The following is a 6,815-nucleotide window of genomic DNA, read 5'->3' on the forward strand; positions in this document are numbered from 1 at the left end:
TTATCTGTGGTTCTAAATTTCTTCTGCTGTCTTTTCCTACGATTTCGCCTTCAATTTGTTTGACTTGCTTTCGTAATGCCTTAAATTCCCTTTTGACGCGTTCATTAAATTTTCCCTGATTTTCAACATGCTTATTTATGTTCTGGTACTCTTCGGTTTCTGCAAGTGGCAATGGAGCTGTATCATCTGAATCTCTGTCCCCATTTAAACTAAGACTTGTCAATTTATTTGAAATCTCCTCAACTCTTTCCAATAAGTCACCTAATTGTTCTTTCTGTTTATTTATGTCTTCCATAAGTGTCGCGACTCGGGTTTCAGGATTGACACATTTAGTAGTTAACTGTTCATAACGTTGTGTTAGGTTATTTATTCTGTCATTTGGAACGGATTCCTCGATTCTTTCAAATATTTCTTCCTTATCGTGTGCACGTTGTAAATTTAACTCTGAAAATTTTTGTACTATCACGCGATCTCTTTCTTCCTGTTCTCTATCCTGTTTCTTTTGTCTGATTTCTATTGAAATTAATCTGTTATTGTGAGAATTCAAAATCAGTTGTACTTCTTCTCTAATGTCTTTCTTTAATTCATCTTTCATGTTTTTGAAACATGTCCCTATTCGTGAATCTAAATGTGTTTCCATTGTTTTCATCTCTGTTTTAATTGTTCCTATTTGTGAGTCTAACCGTGTTGCCAAAGTTCCCATCTCTCTTTTTAATTCAGATCCTAACTGTGTTTCCATTGTTCCCATATCAATTTTAATTGTTCCTATCTCTGTTTTAATTGTTCCTATTTGTGATCCCAGTGAGTCTAACCGTGTTTCCATTGTTCCCATATCAGTTTCTAACCGTGATCCCAAATTTAATATTGCACTCATCAACTGCTTCATGTTAACTTGTTCGAAATTCTTTTCGCCCCTAACATTTCCCGTAAAACTAACTTCTTTCGACATAGCCGTAAGGCTATCTGTGTTTGATACTATTTCAGAATCTTCTATCGTTGATCTCGTATTCTGTGAATTTTCTGATTGAGAAAAATTTTGAAATGGTTCTGGACTCTTTTCCCGACTTATTAAATTGTTTTCCACTTCATTATTCATCATACTGTTCTCCTGTGTCGGCGAGTTCGCCATGTTAACAACTTCGTCATTCTCACTATTCATCATTTTTGCCTTTTTCATCGATCGCGTAATCATTTACAAAACATACAAAAGTCGTCACTATACGAAAATTACACACAATGACACTTCATCTCCAACAATACCATTCACACGAAATGCTTCCCGACAAACACGCCTAACGAACAATTGAAATCTTCATAATTGCACAAAATTGTCAAACACGTATACAAGACATCAAAAATTAAATTCTGCCAAAATACCATTAAAAGAATGACAAGACAACTACCAATGTTCTGCTACCAAATCTACACATGCAATATAGACTACAACTACTAAACTACAAATTCCTACAACAATACTACTGTCTGCTATTTTTACTATCAGAAGAATTCCAAGGGACGATCCTGGCAGGGTCGCCATGTGCATGGGGGCTTAATTAAATTTTAATGCAAATACTTTTAATTTTAGTCACTGTATGTACGATTACGAAATCTCGTAACCGGTTGGCCCTTACTGGTATTAGTACACAATCTGACTGCATAGAATAACAACAAAGAACGAGAGAAAACTTCCGTTAACACAATCAATTAATTAAGTCCCCAGCAACTATAAAACCTACGAAACAACAAAACACAAGTGTAGCTGTTCTGTGTGTGGAAGTGTGATTCAACGTACACATCTGGCACGGTTCTTCCTCGATATGACAAGATATTTTAAATACCATTTATACTGAAGTAATTAAAAAAAATAAACAGAAATACTATAATTGCACATAGTAACCAGAAATACAGTCTAATACAAGAACACGAGCCAGATGCTTTGTTGACTGAACCTGTGACCAAGAGGCATTATTGTTTAAGACATTGAAATAATAAAAAAAGGAATTTTTTTACCTTCATATATATTGACGAAAAGCACACTCTGATCATTACAGCATCCCCACAACATCTGGTGTCTAGCCCATCAAAACAATACTACAAGTTCTGAACAAGCACTCTCCATGGGAACTTCTCAACAACGACTCACCACTGCTACATCTCAACAAGCACTGCCTACTACGACTTCTCGATAAGCACTGTCCACTACCACATCTCAACCAACACTGCCTACTACGACTTCTCAATAAGCACCCTCCACTACCACATCTCAACAAGAAGTGCCAGTGGCGGCGGCTGAATAATACTCTTTGGCGCAATCTCTGGCGCTGTGGCTCAGTGTAGCCACCTTTCAACGTGATTCAAGGCGGCGGGAGGTGTACAGGGCGCGGATATGTTCGAGGAATAGGAGCAGATGGGGGAAAGGAATGAGATCATAGAGGATCCGCGTGGGGGACGGCAGGCATATACGGAAGGCGAAGGCGAGGCGGAGTGCATGATGCTCAAGGATCTGGAGGGCCTTATAGAATTTGGGGGGGGGGGGCAGAAATCCAGGCAGGACTGGCAAAACAGAGGATGGGACGGATTAAGGATTTGTAGGGTTGGAGGATGGTAGAGGAGTGCAACCCCATGTCCGGCCAGAGAGGAGTTTGAGGAGTCGGAGGCGGTTGTGGGCTTTGGATTGGATGGAGCGGAGATGAGGGATCCAGGTGAGGTGACGGTCAATGGTGAGGCCAAGGTAGGTGAGGGTGGGGGCGAGGCGGACAGGACGGGCGCAGACAGTAAGGGAGAAATCCAGGAGCCGGAAGGAGCGAGTGGTACGACCTACGATGATTGCCTGGGTCTTGGAAGGATTGATTTTCAGAAGCCACTGGTTACACCATGCAGCAAAAAGGTCGAGGTGATGCTGGAGAACGCGTTGGGACCGTTGGAGGGTAGGAGCGAGGGCGAGGAAAGTGGTGTCATCAGCATATTGCACGAGGTGTACGGGATGGGGGGGTTGGGGCATATCTGCCGTGTACAGGAGGTAGAGGAGAGGGGAGAGGACAGAGCCCTGGGGCACGCCTGCAGAGGGGTAGAAGGTGTGGGAATTGGCATTATGGATGGTAACGTAGGAGGGGTGGTGGGAGAGGAAGGAGGCCAACAGACAGATGTAGTTGATAGTAAGGGCGTAGGTTTGGAGTTTAAACAGGAGACCGGGATGCCAGACACGGTCGTAGGCGTTTTCGAGATCAAGGGAGACAAAAATGGCGGAGCGACGGGAGTTAAGCTGGAGGGAGAGGAGATGAGTGAGGTGGAGGAGTTGGTCATCAGCAGAGAAGGAAGGTCGAAAGCCACATTGGGTGTTGGGGAGGAGGTGGTTTTGGCGGAGGTGGTGATTCTGCGCCGTGAGAGCAACCACCATTTATTACATCTGGCGAGCCGCTTGTATGTGAGCGCGTTACGGATTGATTGGCTGATTTAAATCCTTACTACCTCTGAAACGGCGGAATGTATCGAATTTTTTTCTTAACAGTTATTTCTCAGCATAACCTACCTTACAACATCTTTAAGAGGGGCGTTTGAAAAGTCCGTCCAAAGTCCGAGAGATGGCACCACCGGCGCGTATCGAGGTCATGTTTAGTTAGCAGCATCTTTCGAAAGAACGCACACCAAGTTTCAGCCATATTGGTCTATTTCTTTGTGGTTGGCATTCTTGTGAAACAAGGAAGCCGAGTGATTCTCAAAAAATGGACGAAAAAGAATTATGTGTGGTGGTTAAACATTACTTTATGAAAGGCAAAACATTACGGTGACTCTGCACCTTCGGTTAGAACAGTTTATAAGTGGTTTCAAAATTTTCTGAGTGGCCATATGGGCACAAGTGATGCTGAACGTTCTGAACGCCCTATAGAGATTACAACTCCAGAAATAATTGATAAAATCCACGATATGGTGATGGATGACAGAAGAGTTAAAGTGCGTGAGATTGCTAGTGCTGTGGGCATCTCGCATGAACGGATACATACTATTTTGCATAAACATTTGGACATGAGAAAGTTATCCGCAAGATGGGTTCCGTGACTGCTCCCGCTTGACGAAAAACGGAATCGTGTAAACTGTTCCAAGGATGGTTTGCAGCTGTTCAGGAAGCATCCGCAGGGCTATAAGCGTCGTTTCGTCACTGTGGATGAAACATGGACACATTACTATACTCCCGAGACCAAACAACAATCTGAACAATGGGTTATCAAGGGAAAAGCTGCACCAACAAAGGCGAAGACCATTCCTTCGGACTGTCTTTTGGGATTCGCAAGAGATAATCCACATCGACCAGCTGGAAAAGGGTAAAACTGTTACAGGTTCATATTATTCATCGTTATTGGGCAGTTTGAAAACCGAGCTGCAAGAAAAACGCCGGCGATTGGACCATTTGGATTCATTTGGCTTCATTTTTCCATCTCGACAATGCACCAGCACACACCTCAACAGTTGTGGTCGCAGAATTAATGGAAATAGGATTCCAAATCGTTTCACATCTCCCCTGTTCTCCAGACTTGGCTCCCTCGGACTGCTATTTGTTCCCAATTTGAAGAAATGGCTGGCGGAACAAAGATTTTATTCATACAAGGAGGTGATTGCAAATACTGATAGCTATTTTTCAGACTTGGACAATTCCTATTATTCGGAAGGGATCAGAAAATTAGAACAGCGTTGGACGAAGTGTATAAGTCTAAAAGGAGACTACGTCGAAACATAAAAAAGGCTTACCCCAAACACGTAAGCAGTTTTTATTTTTGCACGGACTTTTCAAACGGCCCTCGTACTAGCTTTCCAGGTCGGTTCTGACCAACCTGGTTACGCACTCATGGACATAATATGACACTGTAAAATCGTATGGTTCAATTGAAAACAAAAACTTTGGAGTTCTACTTGTAAGTTAAAATATACTGCAAGTTCCCATCTTCTTTTACATAGAAATACATGGTACAGCACGTAAAACCGGCCAATAAAGTCAACACATGAACATAAAATGAAATGTAGTGTATTGAATATGCCGGCTGAAGTGGCCGCGCGGTTCTGGCGCTGCAGTCTGGAACCGCGAGTCCGCTACGGTCGCAGGTTCGAATCCTGCCTCGGGCATGGATGTGTGTGATGTCCTTAGGTTAGTTAGGTTTAACTAGTTCTAAGTTCTAGGGGACTAATGACCTCAGCAGTTGAGTCCCATAGTGCTCAGAGCCATTTGAACCATTTTGACAGGCGGTGGTCTGTTCCTGGGAGCATTTTGAACCGATCCTGTACGCCGCCATTTTCAAATCAATTCGCATACGGTGCTTTTTGCTGGCAGAGAACGTTCTGGAAATTTCTCCTGAAACTATTTCTTTGTTTCCACAAAATATCCAGTGCGAATGAAAGTTCCAACAATGGCCAGAGGCTCGGGTAACTAATACAGCATTATCACACACTCATACTATACTTGTTTCACATGAGGCGTTTTTCTTAACTAGTTTCGACGAGTTTCATTGGCTACGGCTGCTGCTGCCTTACACAACGACGGAGTTCCGCACAGTATCGGTACATCAGGGGAAATGGTCAGTTAGTGTGCGACTGTTTGGACGGCGTTTCTCGTTTTCCATTATTACTGAAGCGCGCGCAAGCACTGTCACAGTATCGTCGCAAATGACGCTTTCTTTCACGTGCCGCACTCTGTACAGTCTCCTGAAACCAGTTTAACCTTTTTGAAAAACCCTGCCCTTTGTGACATAGTTTAACTAATCACTACAAATGAATAATCGATAGAATTGCTCCTGTAAGGCCAAGGTAAGAAAAGCGCTGGTGAGGTATCGTGTACCACAGAGACAGAGGAGCCAAAGGCGGAGGGCGCAAACTGTCGCGCAACAAAGAACTGTGCCTGATCAGCCAGAGGCTACTTTGGAAGCAGTCCTTAGCCTAGGCTGAGTGACTGGATCAAATAACCTCACATATTCGTCATTGGCATATCAAAGATCTGGAAGAGTGACATACTAGGCATCATGGCACGTTGCCACTTAATGCATGGGGATGAACTTCCTGAATCCAGTCAGAAGCGCTTGTGTGGACCGCTGTATGTGGATAGAAGCTTCACAGATGACGGGAACAGAACGTCAGCCTCGATATAGCATCCCACCGTATTCAGGTACAACACTACCGAGAATTAATACATATATCTGCATATATTTTTACGAGATGAATAATATATCAGATGTAAATTATCTGCATGCAGCTTGTTATTTGCCCTACATCAAGTTACCTATGGTACATTTCTTTTCCAAGCCTTGTTTGTGCGCCACATACCCAAAAAATGTATAATACACTGAAACCGACTATCAATGTTCGAAAGTAGTCAAGAGATTATTCATTTCAAGTTTTTAGTAGTTGAAGGCTGTAAAAAAGTTTCCAAGTAAATCCTTTCGAGTTAATACTTAAATTTATATTTCAAAATAAATGATAAATCTTACTGAGGTTTTATGAACGACACTGAGATATTTCTGGAACTGTGGTTAAATAAATATTATATGTATGTTTCCTTTACCGTTCCTGTTCGTGTGTGGTTTTACCTGCATTGTGTCAGCGTTGTGAGAATGGTGGCGTCCACCGGAAGGTGGCAACGCCAGAAAACAGCAGCGAAATTTAGGGAGATCTGCGGTGAATCGATGATCAGTTCACGGAATAGCAGTTGAGATTGAACATAAGCAAATGTGAATCCAGTACTGTTCGGCCATGCTATTGGTTTTTCTGATTTTGTGGTCAATGACGGGTGGATTTTCCTGCAGTTTCAAATTCACATCATAGGATGGATTGTT

Source organism: Schistocerca serialis, chromosome 5 (assembly GCF_023864345.2).
Source record: "Schistocerca serialis cubense isolate TAMUIC-IGC-003099 chromosome 5, iqSchSeri2.2, whole genome shotgun sequence".
Taxonomy (NCBI): Eukaryota; Metazoa; Arthropoda; class Insecta; order Orthoptera; family Acrididae; genus Schistocerca; species Schistocerca serialis.